This window comes from Pistacia vera, unplaced genomic scaffold, assembly GCF_008641045.1.
Source record: "Pistacia vera cultivar Batoury unplaced genomic scaffold, PisVer_v2 Contig668, whole genome shotgun sequence".
In the NCBI taxonomy this organism is placed as follows: Eukaryota; Viridiplantae; Streptophyta; class Magnoliopsida; order Sapindales; family Anacardiaceae; genus Pistacia; species Pistacia vera.
In genome coordinates this window covers 312,071-332,105 of record NW_022196521.1, presented here as the reverse complement: position 1 = coordinate 332,105, position 20,035 = coordinate 312,071, and the positions used below count along the sequence as shown (strand labels likewise).

General features: G+C 36.1%; 1 pseudogene; it reads left to right on the top strand.

Moving 5' to 3' along the window:
- Positions 1–9,338: 9,338 nt before the first annotated feature.
- Positions 9,339–11,436, top strand: LOC116112768 (annotated as a pseudogene).
- Positions 11,437–20,035: the final 8,599 nt, after the last annotated feature.

Sequence of the window (20,035 nt, the reverse complement as noted above, 5' to 3'; positions counted from 1 at the left end):
CCCTTATTTTTGATGCATTCTTATGAATTTCTATCGGTTTTCAACTTCCACAATTTCATCACCTATTTTGAATAAAAGACATTTTACCCTAATGAAAATTTTAGGATTTCTTCAAATTTTGCTCAAAAAACTTTACAAAAAATTCAACTAAGGGCACAACCACATATTATAATATAGCAATACCCAAATAAAACAGACAATAACACATTCAAGCATACACCAATACTGTAGCTACGTCCTCAAGGGGACGTTACAAACTTACATTGGCTCAAGCCTCAGCGAAGCAGAAAAACAGACAATGACTACCAATCTGCATGTAAATTAATAAGAGCATCAGCTTGGGAATTGTTAGTTCGTAACTTATTGAGATAGCCTCTTTCCCATTACATATCAATAATCATCATTGAGATAACTCTTCCTATCACAGATACTTCAACAATTCTTCTAACCACAAAAAAAACAAAAAAAAAAAAAATTCAGTCTATATCAGGTTTATGATAGTAGAACAAAATTGTGCAAAATTAAGAAATGCAGATATAACTTGATGCGCGACTATAGAGTATGTCTACAATTCAAAAAATAAACATAGTTCTTAAGAGAGACCAAAAAAAAAGGTATTAGTAACCTTAACCACTATTAGTTGTACAAAAGCTTGCACTTCAACTAGCTGCTACTGGACAATCACTAAAAGCCATCATTAAGATAAATATCAGAGTACTAACTACATTCGAGGCTGAACTTTTCAAGACTGGATTTTTTGAGCCCCAAGTTCAATAAAAAACAACCTGTGAGTCTTTGTTAAACTAATCCGAAACATTGTATGGACTATCATCTGGCTCCAAATACTTCATCCAGAAATTTAACACAATGCAAACCCTAAAAGCAAAGTACAAGTTGAAGAATGATTTAGAAATTGTAATCTTTGAAAGAAATAGTTCGAAAAGATTTATCCAACTATACCTACAAACCTTTATAGATAGGTGCATATTCATCATTGAGAATGTTGGGTGATAAAATACCTAAGAAAAGGTAGAAAGCAAATTATCCCAAGAAATTGAAAACTTCTACAGCGAAGTAACATAATTTTTACAAACGCACTTGGGAGATCAAATTTACTCAGTAAGAAAGTTTCAGGTGAAAAAAATAAAAAAATAAAGAAATGCATGGCAAGAAATACCTTTATCATTTCCAGATCATCAAAGGTTCGAAAAGGAAAGACATCAAACCTGAAAATTATTCGAGCCTGCTTTTGCCAAGACTTCAAAAACAACATAAAGCAATATCATACAAATGGCTAACTATCTTTAACAATGACGAAGTTGAAGGAAATTGTCATAAGGCTAAGAACAAATAAAATCAAATTGACAACAAGTTCAAAAGAGGAATAAAATAGTTTGCACAGTGGTCAAGGTGTACCAAAAGTCATGACTTCCCATGGCTCAACCACAATATAATTACCAGGTTCCCCCAGTTGTACTCACAAATCATATCCATGCTACCATCCCCATATAGTCAAGCATCCATCAGCAAACCAATGAACACAATAAAAAAGAGTAGAAGAATTTAAACGATTAAGAGAACAAAATTCAGTATGCAATACATCAATATTGCTAGTATAGCATTGTAAAAACAACCAATTCCCCGTATTCCAAAATATCCATAAAAAAAATCACATAATAAGGAAAACATGGGAAAAAAAGAAAAGAAAGAAACATCAACCAAAAAAGAAACAAGACAACTGTTTCAAGAAGTCTTGAACTATAATTCACAGAGTCTAATTGTTGTTGAAAAGCAACAATGGAAGAGGAATTGCTGTGAAGCACAACACAGTTAATACATAAAACAAGGCAGATCATAAGGAAATAGGAAAGTACATGGTAATGTTAAGAATATCACATGACACAAATAAGGAAAACTAAATTTACACATATGATGGATTATTTTCTCTCCCAAGTTAGATTCTTCACATGCCTACTTTGCAGAAGAATCATGAAAATTTCTCTCTGAACCGATTATGCATGCCTTAGACCAACTCAACTACAATCCTTCTAAAGAACAATGGGACACATACAACATTTGTATGCAGGACATACTTATTTGAATATCGTTACAGTAAAGGTGTAGTGAAAACTCTAAACCAACACAGCATGCAATATTCGCAAAGCAACTAATCTTTCCATAATCATCATTGAGACAACTCCTTTATCAGAAACTTCAAATAACCTTTTCTAATTAACAACAAAACTTCAAGTTATCTCAAGGTTTATGATAGTAGAAGAAAATTGTACAAATTAAAGCAATACAGATAAACTTGATGTGCAAAGCTATTAGAGTATGTCATACAATTCAACATAATAACATAATAGTTTGTCAAGAGACCAAAAAAAAAGGTGTATTAATAACCTTACCATAGTTGAGTGGGATCAAAAGCTTGCACTTCAACATGCTACTACAGGACCGTCACTAAAAAGCAACTAAATTAAGATGAATTTTAGAAAAGAAAAAGCAGCATAGTTAAGATAAATATCAGAGTGCTAACCACCTTCAGAGGCTTCACTTTTCAGAGAGCACTTTTGAGCCCCAAGTTCAATAACAAAACACTGTTTAGTGAGTCTTTGTAAACCTAATCCAGAAACATGGTACAGACCATCATCTGGCTCCAAATTACCTTCTACAGAATTTTAACCATGTCAAACCCTAACAGGTTCATGATTGGAAATTGAATCTGATGCTTGTTTCCTCTCCTAGGTTTTTAATTCACTAGACACCTAGTCCACTGAAGAATTATGAACCTAGTTTGACAAAATTAACCCGTCTTAGCATGCATAAGTTATAAGGACTGGACTCACCTTACATCCTTTAAAGGACAAGTACCAATATTTCGGTTGAGACCCTCAGAAAAACTGGCAGGAAATACTTGAGTGCAAAGTTACCGTCTGATATGAGCATCTTACAATTTGGTGATAAACTCCAATACTACTAGGCATGCAATGTTGAGACAAAGCGAAAAAATATATTGTATTCTCAAAGTCAAGCACAAGCAGATGCAAAAAAAACATTAGAGAAAAAAGCTTAGATGAAAAAAAATGCTTTCCATAAATTAATTAAGGTCTGCTGAAAAGTAAATGTGACCATTGACATTTCTGCTACAACATCCGGAGCTCCAAAATTGTTTTCTTTCACACTGAAACAACCAGGTATTTACAACGAAGTCAATTGAGAGTTAACATTGAATTAAAGACAGTAAAATAACATTATGCTACCTAATTTCAATACTAGTTTCAGCATTCTTGTAAATCTGCAAAAGATCTGCACTTTCCACCAGTGAAAAGCTCACAAATTCGCTGCCAAAACTGCCTTAAAAAATAAAAAATCCATACTTAATAATATACTAATTAAACCAAATGAGGTCTAACAATTAGATATTTATTGGAAATTGTGGCACAAATTGGAGGCTAATAGATCAGGTTCCTCTTGTATGTCTTAGTAATGGTCCGATGTTATGGTTGGCGAGAGGCATTTTTGGAACGTAAGGACATACAACTATACACTAAGAGACTTTTTATTAGGATGTGTCACGACCCCAATCTAACGTGGGACGATGGGCCAGATCACAAAGCAGGTCCACTATCGTGACCATGCTACTCACAAAGCAGCTCACAAATTCGCTGCAAAAACTGCTTAAAAAATAAAAAAATCCAATACTTAATAAATATAAATTAAACCAAAAGAAGGGTCTAACAATTAGATATATATTGGAAATTGTGGCACAAATTGGAGGCTAAATAGATAGGTTCCTTCTCTTGTATGTTCCTTATAATGGTCCGATGTTAGTGGTTGGCGAGGAGGCATTTTTGGAACGTAAGGACATAAACTATACCTAAGAGTTTTATTAGGATAGTGTCAGACCCAATCTAACGTGGGCACGACTGGGCCCGATCAAAAAGCCGCCCACTATGATGACCATTCTACTCAGTACATGCCCCCCCCCCCCCTCCCCCCTTCTAAGGGATCTTTCGTCTCCCCCACCACGAACCCAGACCAAGGGGCTATAGTCAATTGGGAAGCATGGTGAGTACCATCAGGCTAGCTCGGTGGTAAGGGAGGCAAAAGAAATCCCAAAAAGGGGGGGGGGGGGGGCACAGTACGAGTAGAATGATCCCGATAGTGGGGCTACTTGTGATCTGGCCAACCGTGCCCATGGTTAGATTGCGTCATGACATTTAAAAGGCGCCTTTAATGTAACGGACCGCCTGGCTCTGACACCTTGACTAGTGGCCACGGAGTTCACCAGCTCCTAGTGAAGGTATTGTCCCTCCGCCCCCCCCCCCCCCCCCCCCCCCCCCCCCCCCCCCCCACCTTTTTAAGGGATTTCTTCGCCTCCCCATGGCTCGAATCCATGCCCAAGGGGTAAAGGCAAATGGAAGCACCATGAGTCCCATCAGGCTAGCCACGTGGGAGCTGTGAACCCCATGGCCGGGGCCCAATCAGGGTGTCAGAGCCAGCGGTCCATTATAGATAGGTTGCATATCATCATTGCAGAATGCTGGGTGATAGAACATAGCTTTGAGAATAGGTAGAAAGAAAATTATCACCAAGAAATTGATACTTCTACAGCAGAAGCTAACATAATTTTACATAAACTGCTGCACTTGGGAGATCAAATTTTACTTCAGCTAAGAAAGTTTCAGGTGAAAAAAATAAAAATAAAGGATAACTGCATGGCAAGAAATACCTTATTTCATTTTCAGATCATCAAAGGTTTTCGAAAAGGAAGACATCAAACCTGAAAATCATCGCAGCCTGCCTTTTGCCAAGACTCTCAAAAACAACTCTAAAAGCAATATCATACAAAATGGCTTAATATTTCTTTTAAACAGACGAAGTTGAAGGAAATTGTCATAAGGCTCAAGAACAATATAAACATCAAATTGACAACAAGTTCAAACAGAGGGTAATAATAATAGGTATGCACCTAGGTTGAAGGTTGTACCAAAAGTCCGCACTTCCCCATGGCCAACCACAATATAATGTTACCAGGTTCTCCCAGTTGTACTCACAAAATCATATCTCATGCTACCATCTCCCCATATAGTCAAGCATCCAATCAGCAAACCAAATGAACACATAAAAAGAGTAGAAGAATTTAAAAACGATGAGAGAACAAAAATCCAGTATGCAATACATCAATATTGCTAGTATAGCATCGTGTAAAAACTAACCATTTCCCCGATTCCAAAATACCAATAAAAATCACATAAATAAGGGAAACACATGGGAAAAAAGAAAAGAAAGAAAACATCAACCAGAAAAAAGAAACAAGAACTGTTTCAAGAGTCTTGAAACTATACTCAAGAGTCTTTAATTGGTGTTGAAAAGCAACAATGGAAGAGGAATTGCGTGAATGACACAACATCAGTTAATACATAAAACAAGGCAGATGCATCAAGGAAATAGGAATAGTACATGATAATGTTAAGAATATCACATGACACAAATAAGGATAACTAAATTGTTACACATATGATGGATTATTTTCTCTCCCCAGGTCTTTAGATTCTTCACATGCTTACTCTACAGAAGAATCATGAACCAAAATTTCATTCCTGAACCTAGATTTATGCATGCCTATAGACCAAACTCACCTACAATCCTTCTAAAGAACAATGGGACAGCATACAAACATTTGTACCGGCAGGACATACTTATTTGAATATCTGTTTACAGTAAAGGTGTCAGTGAAAACTCTAACACTACACAAGCATGCAATATTTACGCAAAGCAACTAATTCTTATCCATAATCATCATTGAGACAACTCCTTCTTATCACAGATACTTCAAATAACTCTTCTAAGTTCTAAAAACAAAAACTTCAAGTATATCTCAAGGTTTATGATAGTAGAACGAAAATTGTGCAAAATTAAAGCAATACAGATATAACATTGATGTGCAAAGCTATTAGAGTATGTCATACAATTCAACATAATGAACATTAATTAGTTTGTCAGGAAGACCAAAAAAAAAGGTGTATTAATAACCTTACCACTAGTTGAGTGGGATCAAAAGCTTGCACTTCAACATAGCTACTACAAGACCGTCACTAAAAAGCAACTAAATTAAGATGTAATTTTAGAAAGAAAAAGCAGCCATAGTTAAGATAAATATCAGAGTGCTAACTACCTTCAGAGGCTACATCTTTTCAGAGACTGCATCTTTTGAGCCCCAAGTTCAATAACAAACACCTGTTTAGTGAGTCTTTGTAAACCTAATCCAGAAACATGGTACAGACTATCATCTGGCTCCAAATTACCTTCTATCCAGAATTTTAACGCCATGTCAAACCCTAACAGGTTCATGATTTGGAAATTGAATGCTGATGACTTGTTTCCTCTCCTAGGTGTTTTAATTCCTCATAGACACCTAGTCCACTAAAGAATTATGAACCTAGTTTGACAAAATTAACCTAGTCTTATGCATGCATAAGTTATAAGGACTGGACTCACCTTCAATCCTTCTAAAGGACAACAATACAGCATATTTACGGTTGAACCTTCAGAAAACTGGAAGGAAATACTTTAGTAGTGCACAATTACCATCTTGATCTAAGCATCTATTCACAATTTGGTGAAATAAAAACTCCAACACTATACTATGCATGCAATGTTGAGCCAAAGCAGAGAAATATTATATATTTATTCATCAAAGTCACAGCACAAGCCTGGATGCAAAAATACATTAGAGAAAAAAAGCTTTCAATGAACAAAAAAATGTTTTTCCATAATATTAATTAAGGTCTGCTGAAAAGTAAACGTGACCATTGCACTTTCTGCTATAGCATCCGGGAGCTCCAAAATTGTTTTCTTTCAACCTTGCAAACACATGTAATTTTTACAATCAAGAAGTCCATTATTGAGAGTTAAACATTGAATTAAAGACAATAAAATAGCATTATACTGCCTCAATTTCAATATAGTTTCAGCATTCCTTGCGACATCTACAAAAGATCTTGCGCTTTCAACCAGTGAAAAGCTCACAAGTTACACTGCCAAAAAATTTCCTTAAAAAATCAACGAATCCAATACTTAATAAATTACTAATTAAACCACAATGAAGATCTAACAATTAGATATTATATTGGAAGCTGTGGCACAAATTGGAGGCAAAAGAGAATAGGTTCCTTCTCTTGTATGGTTCCTTAGTAATGGTCCGATGTTAATGGTTGGCGAGGAGGCATTTTTGGAAAGTAAGGACATACAACTATACCTACGAGACTTTTTATCAGGATAGGTTGCGTATTCATCATTGCAGAATGTTGGGTGATAGAACATAGCTCTGAGAAAAAGGCGGACTTTTACTATTATCACTTGTGGGATGCTTTTATTATTTGTTGATTTGAAGTTTTTTCTTATTGAGTATGTATATCTATTGCCCATTTAATAACAATTTATTAAATTATTGTATATTTTAATTGGTCTTGTTTAATTAATGTTTATGCTGCTAAATTTGATAATTGAGAAAAAACAAAAATCATTTTATGCAGGTAACCCGCGGGTTGACCCGTACCCGTACCCGTACCCGTACGGGCGGGTGCAGGGTCATGCATATGGCTACCCATACAAAAAAATTACTTGTGCCCGTTTCACCAGTGACCCATTACTACTCGGTCCATACCCGCCCGACCTACCCGTTTGCCAGGTCTAAATACGACTAGTGATGTCAATGAAAATGAGAATAAGAACGAGTATGTAAATCCAGATAAGAGTAGGAATTAGAGTAAGAACAAGAATTGAAACTGAAATAAGAACGAGAATTAAAATCGGAATATATAATAAAATAAGAGTAGGAATTGGAATTGGAATTTGAATAATAAATAGAACAAGAACAATAATAGAAATAGAAATTTAAACTGAAATTAAATTTAAGAATTCAAAATTAAAATTTAGATTTCAATAATGAATTTGAAATCCACTTTATTAGTCTTCCTAAAAATTATTAGTACCAACATTATAAATTCTAAATACACCTTTATTCTATTTAACATTTTGTTTTAATTTTTTGAAATATTCCCAAATATAGTTATTTTTACTAATCTTAATTCTCAAAATGTTTAAAGGATATATTTAACTATAAAATCATACGACTTAACTTAATTTCCGTAATGAAAATAACAAGGACAAAAATGGCTAGAATTCGCTAGACTACCAAGTCTAGCACTATCTAACGTAGTCGAGCGTGTTTTAACTAAACTATTAAATTGTACAATTAAATGATAGAATTGAGTTAAACTATCAAGTCTAACATATTTTAACATTATATATTAGGAATGTATCGTTTGTTGTTTTATTAAGTGTATAATAGGTAAATTATTGGATTTTTTTACTAAATTTGTCATTTAAATAAATTTAAATTTGAAGAAGAAATAGTAAAGAAGAAAATTAAGTTCAAATTTGATATTGGAAAAGATGTGTAAACAAAAAAATCTAATTAAATTTATAATTTTAATATATTTAAATAAATATTTAGCGTTACTATTTGGTGTATTTTTTGTCATTTCAGCAGAGAATTTACAAGTTGGCAATAATAGACCGAAACCAAGGGGAAAAATAGTGAACTTATCTGCATGATACAATTTAAATTTGTGACACTAATTTATAAAGATCCGTTAAGTTGTTAAAATTGAGTAAATGACTTTTTTTCCTACCTAAGGTTTGCCTTAATGACATTTTTCACCAAAAAAGTTTCAAAATATCACTTTTCTACCTACAGTTTATATTCTGTTAATACCCAAAATATACTTCAGTTTCTTAGTCGATGTTCGACGAGTTACCAAGACAGGGTAAGAGAGATTTTGTTAAGTAGAGGCTGGTAGATCGAATGGTTGTGACTAATTGAATATTCGTTGTTGGAATCAACCAAAAATCGACTAAGAACAGGAACCCTAACTTTGCAGTGGCCAGCAATAGGTGAGAAATCAAATGCCGGAGTGAGAGGGGTTTTGTAGAAAGGAGACTGAAGGTTCAAATGATGGTGACGAAGAGAATTCTTGCCACCGGAATTGGCTTTCGGTAGTAATGGAATATTAAAGTGGTATTTTTAAACTTTTTTTAGTTTTTGTGGAAAAGTGTCATTAAGGTAACCCTTGGGTGGGAAAAAGTCATATACTCTGTTAAAATTCTTATGGACTCCAATTATTTAAGGATAAACGTTAAGGATGTCAGTGTTATTTTCCCATTAGTTTAACATAATTCCTACTCTTTATAACAATATCTGCCAAACTATTTGTCATCCTTGCATCAAAAAAAGGATTTTGGTACTTCATTCCACTGGAAGAATAAGAATGGGCATCTGGGTAGTGAGGGCTCCCCTTCCTCTTGGTGTATGAGCATTGAATTGTAATAATAAGAGTTTGTATTTGCAACAGAGAAGAAAGAGACTTAACATTATCACTTGTACTACTAGCACCAGCACCAATACTAGTGTATTGAAGGTTAATGAGATACAAAAAATATGCAAAAAATGGCAATGGAAGGGCCAGTACTCAATTAATTACTTGGTTTCTTCTAATCCTAATTCACTTTCCAATTCTTCCCTACTGCTTGTTCATGGCTTCGGCGCCTCTATTCCTCACTAGCGCATGTTACTTTTCAATATTATCATTCTTATAATTTTTTTTATATGCAATACCAACCACACATTTCATTGTCCGAATACATATCTATTGTGTGTGATTCTTCCATCAAGCTCAAAGAGTTATGAGGTAATAGCTCAACCCAGATCAGTCTGACTTTATTGATTGTCCGACCCAACATAAGCTCATCGAGATATAGCTCGACCTAGCACAATCTAGTCGCAAACGATCTGAGTGATCATTCAATCAATTCCCAGATAATTTTAGATCCAGGATATCTCAAGAATGATCAGATTGATAATAATCCTTGCGCAATCACAGCGCCCAATCTCGAGAATATCGGAGTCGCATTTCAATTTAATTGTAATCCCTTAATTTTGCTTTCCTTTGTACAAACTTCGTATATAAGCCCCCTCAAACTCTGAGGAAAGGGTTGGAAAATACTCCTAGAATTACCACTGTAAGCTCACACAACAAATACAAAGAACAATGGATGTAGGCTTAAGAGTTCATCTCACCGAACCATTTTAAAATCCTTTTTTGCCATTTACATTACATCATTCATTTTTTATCCATTGCTAGGTATCCGGAATCATGCACACACTGGTTCTAATCCTGCCAAGGTCGATCGGATCACTCTAGTTGGTGTAGATTTTTGTATCAACAATATATATCTATCAACTAAATTAGGATTTTTCTATCAGGAACATTACTATACTGGAAAAGAACTACACTGTTTATGCCATTGACCTTCTTGGGTTTGGTGCTTCAAATAAGCCTGCAGGTTTCTCATATACCATGGAGGCATGGGCTCAAGTAACCTACATCATATCCACATTTTTATGGGCTCATGTTTTTATCTGTTCTTTGGATAATTGAGTTTTATCTTATATTTTGTTTTGAAAGTTGTTGATTATTTGTTTTGAGTAATGAGGTCTGTGAGTTTTGGTGACAAATCTTGGAATCATGGAAATTTTTATCATTAAATTATTTATCCTTTGTTTAACCCATATCAATTTCTTATCCACTGGGAATATTCCTGCTAATTAACCTCAGACTCATTACATACAGTTAATATTTGATTTCTTGGCCGAAGTTGTTCGGAAGCCAATTGTGCTTATAGGGAACTTTGTTGGAGGTCTTGCTTGTGTGATTGCTACCTTAGGTATGCTTGGTTGCAAAGAAAATAGTTGCTCCTAATATTAGCCTTTTTGTCATCTGGGGTTTTGCATTTATGCTTATTTTACTTCCCCTACAAGAGTCCAATCAAAATCTTGTTCAAGGGCTTGTGTTGTTGAATTGTGTTGGTGGCATGAACAATAATGTAATTGTTGACGATTGGAGGATCAAGCTGTTACTACCTTTGCTTTGGTTCTTTGATTTTTTTGTTGAAGCAAAGGGTGATTGCTTTCACAATCTTTGAGCATGTGAAACAAAAGTATTATTAGTATATCAATATCCAATCCGGTGATCATTGTTCAAAAGTGTCTGAGAGAATGAAAAAAATTATTCTAAAATTTATGGCTCGGCTATGCAGAGATAGTCTGAGGAATGTTTTACTGTCGATCTATGGAAATAAGGAATATGTGGATGATGTACTTGTGGAGGTATATATTGTTGTTTTATCAATGCCACTGCCATTTTAATATAATCTCTCACAAAACATCTTCTCAGGATTAATCTATTTACTTGAAAACTGTAGATTGTTATGCGTTGTCAAGCTATTGATAGTACACGTTACTATATTTTAATAAGTGTCATTTCTCTTAGCTGTAATTTGACTTGGCTTGGTCAAAGTGGTTGTTGATTGAATAAGTCTTTGGACTATTGAGGCACGTGGCCTTTGTTCCTCTATTTTAGTAATAATTTTAGAAGTTAGTTTCGACAATTAGCTCACTCTTTTATGTATAAAAGCTGTTGATGCTTTAAATAATGTTGGAGGACTTTGGCACCTCGAAGCACCAAAACTTTCTTTTTATTTTTATTTTCCTTTCCAGTAGCTATCATTTGGTGTCAGAGCCTTGTTCCTACGACATGGCTGATAGGACCTGCAATGCTCAACTAACAGAAGGTATATCCACTTTAAGAGGTGAAACAACTTAATTAAAGGTAGAACAAGAATGCCAAGGAACTCTACTGGAAGCCGTTTTACAATAGATTAACCAACTTGCCACAAGCTACGATCAGCTAGCTGCTACCTTGGGAAATTCAAAAATTGGTGAGGAATCTTCTAAGGATGAGGTTTTGTAACTCAAGGAAAATCCATTATTTGAGGGAGGTGAAGCCATCCAAGCCAGAACTTTGCGATTGGAGTTTCTGAAGTTTGATGGATCGGGATCAACTGAATGGATTCTCAAAGCTAAACAATTCTTTTCATACAGTAATACTCCAAATGAACAAGGTTTCAAATTGCAGCATTCCACATGGAAGGTAAGACTCTCACTTGGTATTGCTGGCTCATGAATGCAACCCCTATTCATACTTGAGAAGAATTCGTCAAGGCGCTTAAAGTCAACTTTAGACCGACGACATATGAGGATCCTATCGGAGCATTCACCAAACTCAAAAAAACTACTAGCGTAAAAGGATCATCAGACCCAATTCGAAATTCTGTCCAATAAAATTTCTAGGCTCATTGAAGAATTCAGGATTAGAACATTTCTTAGTGGCTTATGGGATGACTTGTGAAATACCGTCTCTATGTTTAAACCAACCACTTTGTCAAACACATTTGGGCTTGCTCGATTACAAGAAGAAAAGGTTTTATTAAAAACCTAAGGTAAACCCATTCTTGTAACTACAACAAACCCCTCCTCAAGAATTAATGCTTTTGGGCTGCCTACTCAAACTCCTCCTTTACAACTACCCCCTCCATCGTCATAAATTAGAAACACACCAAAAACACTTGCCTCTAATCCTATAAATCGTAAGCCCGCCTTACCTGTCAAATGCATTTCAACAACTCAAATGCAAGAAATGAGAGACTAAGGTCTTTATTATTATTTTGATGACAAGTACCAACACGGACATAGATGCACTCAACCTAGAATCTAATTTCTGATAGCATCCTTGAGGAGATCCAAGTTGAAGCTAAGAGTCTGATTCAAACGCAAGAAGAAGAACTCTTGGGGATTTCACTTCATGCCATCTTGGGAGCTCCTACTTTGAAGACTGTGAGATTGAAGGGAAGAATACATTCTCAGACAATAATGGTTCTCATTAAACCGGTAGCACCCATAGTTTTGTTGATCCCAGTATAGCTAGAAAGGCGAAGCTACCAATAATAGATAGCCAATTAAATGTTCAGATCACTAACGGTGACAATCTTCCTTGCCATGGTTGTTGCAAAGCTGTTCCTATCCAATTGCTAGGCTTCCAAATTTAGGCTACTTTGCATCTTTTAACTATTGGAGGTTATGATTTGGTGTTAGGAGTGGATTGGTTGAGACGTCTTGGACCAATCTTATGGAATTTATAGATCTTACCATGCAGTTTCCTTTTAATGGTTCCACTATTAGACTACAAGGTATAAGGCCCTCTGAGACAATTTGGAAGAAGAGGAAAAAATTAGTAAGTGCACCAGATACTTTGGGAAAGAAGTATGGCCCCAATTGCTAGAAGTTAACAAACCAAAATCCAAGATTCCCACTCTACTAGGTATTCAAGAACTTTTACAAGAATTTGCAGGAGTTTCCTCTGAGCCAACTAGTTTACCCCTACCTAGAAGCCATGACCATAAAATTCCATTGAAGGAGGGAGCTCAACCCACGTGTGTACGACCCTATAGATATCTGTATTATCAGAAGGAAGAAATTGAAAAGATAGTTCGAGAGATGTTGTCTAGTGAAGTCATCCAAACAAGTCAACCCTTACTCCTCTCTGGTGTTACTGGTGCGAAAAGCTGGTGGTGGTTGGCAAATATGTGTGGAATATCGGGCACTGAACAAGGATACTGTTAAAGATAAGTACCCTATCCCTAATGTCGAGGAATTATTAGATGAATTGCATGAGGGCTATTATTTTTTCTAAATTAGATTTATGATCCGGGTATCACCAAATTCAGATGAATTCTGATGATATCCACAAAACTACCTTCAGAACCCATGAGGGACACTACGAGTTTTTGGTTATGCCCTTTGGGCTTACCAATGCTCCATCTACTTTCCCAGCATTAATCAATTAAATATTTAGAGCTTATCTTTGAAAGTTTGTGCTTATGTTTTTTGATGACATTCTCATATATAGTGCAACTTTGGAAGACCACTTGTGTCATTTAAAAATTGTTTTGGAAATTCTAAAAACATATCAATTGTATGAAAAGGCTTCAAAATATGTATATGCCAGCCTAGAGGTGGAGTATTTGGAACAACTAATTTCCAAGGATGAGGTTAAAGCAGATCCTTACAAAATCTTTGCTATGTTGAATTGGCCAATACCTACAAGTCTTAAGGCTTTAAGCGGGTTTTTGGGACTCACTGGATACTATAGAAAATTTGTCAAGGGATATGGTGAGATTGCGGCACCCCTTAAGAATTTGCTTAAAAAAAAACTCTTTTATTTGGACTGAACAGGTACTCAAGCTTTTAATCAATTAAAGGAAGCAATAACAAAACCACCAGTGTGAAGGTTACCAAATTGTTCAAAAAATTTTATTATAGAGTGTGACGCGTCTAGAGATGGTTTAGGAGCAGTTCTTATGTAGGAAGGAAGACCGTTAGCCTATTTCACCTAGGCACTGAAGGGGAAAAGTTTGTTTCTCTCTACCTATGAGAAAGAACTAATGGCATTATTTATGGCTTTTTGGAAATGGAGGCATTATTTGTTTGGTTACACATTCATGATACGCACGGATCAACAAGCCTTGAAACATTTGTTAGAGTAGAAGGTGGGTACTCCAGCTCAACAAAAATGGGTCTCTTACTTATTAGGGTATGATTTCATAGTGTAATATCATAGTGGCAAGACAAATAAAGTGGCAGATGCTCTCTCATGGATACATTCCGTAGAAGGTCTAAGTATCACAAGCATAGTGCTGATGCAAAGTCACACAGTTAGTGAAATAAGGGCCACATGGATGGATAAGCTACACAAGACTTACTGTAACGCCCCACTTGACGTACGTAGTTAAATTATTGTTGCATTACTTGAATGTTTATTGATTTATTCTCAATTGAGCTTGTATATTGTTAATATTGGTTGGTTGGCCCTTAGTTGAATTTTGTTGAAGTTATTTTGAGAAAAAATGTGAAGAAAATCCCTTAAACTTGCATTAAGGGTAAAATGGTCTTTTCACTGAAAATTAGTTGAAATTGTGGGGAGTGAAAAGAGATAGAATTTCATGGAGAATGCAATAAAAATGAGGGCATTATGGTAATTGACTAAGGGACATAGATGAAATTTTAGCGAAAGTGCAAGGGCAAAATGGGAAAGTGTGGTTCTTAATTAAAGTGTTAAGGGTTTGAAACCCTTATTTTCGTTCATTCCACCCCCCCACACTCCTCCTTTTTTCCTCAAATTTTCATTCACTTCTCCAAGAAATTTGAGGGCTTTTGAGTAGATTTTCATAGGGTTTTGATTCAAGGCATCAAAAGGTAAGGATTCAAGCTCTTTATCTATGATTATTTGTGTAAAGGTTGAATCTTATGAGTTTAGATTAGGGTTAAGAGAAGATGGAATCCAACAAGAGTAGAGAGCTTAGGAGAGACTACTCAAAGTAAGAGTAGAGAGCTTAGGAGAGACTACTCAAGCACAGGTAAGTAAATCCAAACTAAATTGAGATTTAAGAATTTATTTGAGTAGAAATTGTGTATGTATATGTATGTATTATGCTGAGAAATTGAGATGTTATGAGTATGTATCTATGTTGATATGAATTTAATTGAGTTATGAGAAGTGTTGTGATTGTATGATGATGAGTTGAGTTTGATTGAAGTTGGAGGGAGTTATGAGCAAACCCTATGGGAGTGTTTTGCCTTGACAGGAAATTAGAGTGTATGAGGGAGTTTTCCTCTCATTTTGGATGATTAAAGAGAAGAGTAGAGTTAGAGATAAGTAGAGCTTGGGTATGCACATGAGTTGTTTGAGGAAATGCCTAAGTGAAATCTGCCCTGTCACAGCCGTGACTTTCTAAGTGAATTTTGGGCATCTTAAGGATTTAACTGGGCTGAGACCAAAACATAAAAGTTGTATCCCTGTTTTTAAGCTTTAAAACAAGACCAAAACCGTTGCAATCTGATGTGTATAACACAAGTTACGCCCTTTTTAGTGTGACCTGTGCAGAATGACTGTTTTGATGCAATATTGCATTTGGCATTTCATAAGTGCATTAATGAGTATGAACCATCCATATGCATTAATTGTGCATTGAGAAGTAGTTTGAGAAAGAATAGAGAATGTTGAGTATAAGCTATACTATGAGTAATAGTTTGAGTGAGGAAGAGTAGAAAATGTTGAGAATAGCAACTCTTAAGAGTAAAGAGAATGAGGACACTCTAATAGTAAAGAGAAAGAGAGATTGAGCACTAGCGAATAAAAGAGAGAAAAGTGCTACAGAAGAGAATAGAGTAGGTTGTGCGATGGGGAACCCGTGAGTGATGAGTAAAGTCACGAGAGTGGGTGCTTTGTGATCCCCAGCCGTGCCTCTGGTTAGATGGGGCCGTGACTGTCACGAAGAGTGGAACATGAGGTTCCAGCCGTGCCTCCGGTTAGATGGGGCCGTGACATTCACAGAGAGAGAGAGTACACTCATGTGGCCAAGGGTTTCAAATCCATGCATGACCGAGTCCGATCGGCAGAGAATGAGTAGTCATGAAGAGTGGGTTGGTGCTTTGTGATCTCCACCCAGCCGTGCCTCCGGTAAGATAAGGCTATGACATGCAAGTGAGGAAGAATTAGCAAACATGAGAAAGAATAAAAAGAGACAATGAGTAGGGTTACTAAGAGTGGGACGAGTACCCAGCCGTGCCTCCGGTAAGACCTACAACATGAAGTTAACAGAAAAGAGTTATGAGAAAAAGAGATAGAAAGAGAATCAGTAGAAGTCACGTAGAGCGGGATAAGTCCCGGCCGTGCCTCCGGTAAGATGGGGCCGTGACATTCAAAGAGCGAGTTAATAGAAAAGAATTATGAGAAATGAGAAAGAGATAATAGGAGAATTAAAGGATGAGAAAGCTTGAGAAAGAATGAGATAGAATAAGAGGTTTTGAGCTAGTAAGAATAGAGAGTAGAAGAAAAAAACATGCAGTTCTCTTGCATTAATTGCATATACATCTCATACATGCATGCACCATGATTTCTTCCATGGTTAGTGAGAGTATGATGAGCATAAGAGAGAACCATGATTTTTCTTTATGGTGAGTATGATGAGCATAAGAGAGAACCATGATTTTCCTTCATGGTGAGTATGATGAGAATAAGAGAGAACCATGATTTTCCTTCATGGTGAGTATGATGAGAATAAGAGAGAACCATGATTTTCCTTCATGGTGAGTATGATGACAATAAGAGAGAACCAGGATTTTCCTTCATGGTGAGTAAGCATAAGCGAAGAAGAAAAGAGAATGAGAACAGAAAGAAAGAAAGAATAAAAAGAGCAGAATAGAGTTAAAGGAGAATAAAGGTATTAGCAAGAAAGAGAAAAACAGTGAGAATTAGAAATAGAAGAACGGTAGAGTAAGGAAAGAATCAAAGAGTGAGTTGTAGGGACAGGTAGTAGAGGATTTACTTACTCAGCATTGTTGTACTCACCCCACTTTTCTTCCTTGTTTTGGAGGAATTAGGAGCAGCAATCGGATGGACGTCGAGGAGCGGAGAGTATTGGACACTACTGTCCACCAGTTATGATATTTTGTATTAAGTAGAAAGTTTTTAATATAGAGTACTTTGTACATGTAGAAAATTATATTTTATGAGTAAAGAAAAGTTTGAGCCCACTATCTTCCACACGCTATGTATGTCTATAATTTGCATAGTATGCATTATCTGAATAGTAGTAGAGAGCAGGTGTTACACTTGCCCACAAGATCCCCGATTGCATGATATGATTTATTGCTTCCGACAGGGGAACTTGGATTCCACCAAATATCAATACCGAAATGGGTTGTTTTTCTATAAAGGAAAACTGCATTTAGGAATCATGGTACCAATCCAACAGTAGATCTTATGTCAATTTCACAACAGTCCATTGAGAGGTCACTTGGTGCTTCTAAAAACATATTCTAGAATTAAAAGAGAATTCTTCTGGCATGGGTTAAAACAAGATGTTCAGGCTTATGTGAGGGGGTGTGATACTTGTCAATGAAACAAAATAGAAACTCTCCATCCTATTGGTCTTCTTCAACCCTTGCTTATTCCTGCTCAAAACTAGACTGCTATCAACATGGATTTTGTTGAAGGACTACCACTTTTAAGAGGGCATAATGTTATCATGGTAGCAGTGGACAGGTTTAGCAAATATGCACACTTTGTGTCTCTTTCACATCCATATATTGCCATAACTATAGCCCACATTTTTATGGAAAATGTTTTCAAATTACATGGCCTACCCCAGTCCATAGCCGGTGATCGAGATCCTGTTTTCAAAAGTCAATTTTGGAGGGAGCTGTTTGGAATTTGTGGAACTAAACTGCTTCTCAATTCTTCATATCATTTGCAGACTAACGGGCAGACAGGGGTGATGAATCGAGGCATGTTATCTACGTTGTTTTTCTAGAGATAGGCCAAAAGATTGGGCTCGCAGTCTTTTTTTGGTAGAATATTCTTACAATACTTTAGTCCATACTTCAACCCAAATTACTCCTTTTGAAGCAGTGTATGGATTTCCTCCACCTTGGATGCTTCCCTTTGAACCAGGCTCTACCCGCGTGCAAGCTGTGGAAGATGAATCAAGTAGACGAGACTTTGTAATGACCTTACTTCAAGAGAATTTACAAGAAGCCTAAGCCAAATTGAAATTTCTTGCTGAAAAGAAAAAAGAACTGAGAGGGAGTTTGTGGTATGAGATTGGGTTTATTTGAGGTTGAGGCCACATCAACAGAAGTCATGCTGAGGAATATTAAACTTTCTCCCTAGTATTATGGTCCATTTCAGGTGCTCCAAAGAATTGGAAATGTTGCATAGAAGCTAGATCTACCAAAGGAATCTCGAATACATCATGTATTCCATGTCTCATGTCTTAAGAAGAAGTTGGGATCTCATGTTGTTCCATCCTTAGATTTACCTCTTTTTGCTACCAGTGGAGCCCTAATACCTGAACCTGATAAGATCTTACAAAGGAGATTGAAGAAAAAGGGGAATCAACCTGGTGTGGAGGTTTTAATTCAATGGAAATGGACTACAGTTGAGGATGCGACATGGGAGGATTTCGAAGAAATTCAAAAAAAAAGTTCCCTGACCTTGTGGGCAAGGTCCTTTGAAGAAAGGAGTTGTGTTATGTGTTGTCAAGCTATTGATAGTACACGTTACTATATTTTTAATAAGTGTCATTTCTCTTAACTGTAATTTGACTTGGCATGGTCAAAATGGTTGTTGATTGAAAATAGAAACAATAATTCACAAGTCATCCTGCAAGTGGAGCCCTAAAACTTTCTAAATTTCTTCCTTTTGATAATACAAATATCTATAGGGTCATACACATGTGGGTTGAGCTCCCTGCTTCAATGGAATTTTATGGTCATGGCTTCTAGGTGGGAGTAAACTAGGTGGGGGGAATGATCGCACTGTAAGAGGATACAATGATGCCAGTTTTCAAACTGACAAGGATGACTATAAATTGTAGTCAGGATATGTGTTCTATCTAAATGGGGCTGCAATGAGTTGGAAACGTTCAAAACAAAGCATTGTAGTAGATTCTACAATGGAAGTTGAGTGCATAGCATTGAATGATGCAGCCAAAGAGGTTCTTTGGATCAAAAAGTTCATCATAGAACTTGAAGTGGTTCCGAGCATTGTTGATCCAGTCGTGCTTTACTTTGACAACAATGGTGCCATAGCTCTGGATTTTCCACACCACTCAATCGCTCTACTCTCTACACTCTACTCCAAATCTCCAATCAAATTCTCATTCAATTTATATTTATACTTATAATTTATTTATATTATTCAATTTTTTCTATTTTTCAATATCCTCTTATTCATATTATTATTTAATTTTTTTTCATTTTAATTATTTATTATTTTATCATAAATTCATAATGGATTTCCGAAATGATGCATTTGGATGATAATCCCCAAATGCGTTTTACGTTCCATCTACCAAAGAAATTGAAGGGTTCAATCCATTTTCACCATTTCCTCCAGAGGCAGCAACTGCAATTCAACAACCACATTCGATCGGAACGAGGTGCAGCCAAACACAAGCGAGCTACGACTCAACGGGCATTGGCATGGCCTAACCCCCTCGACCGTCA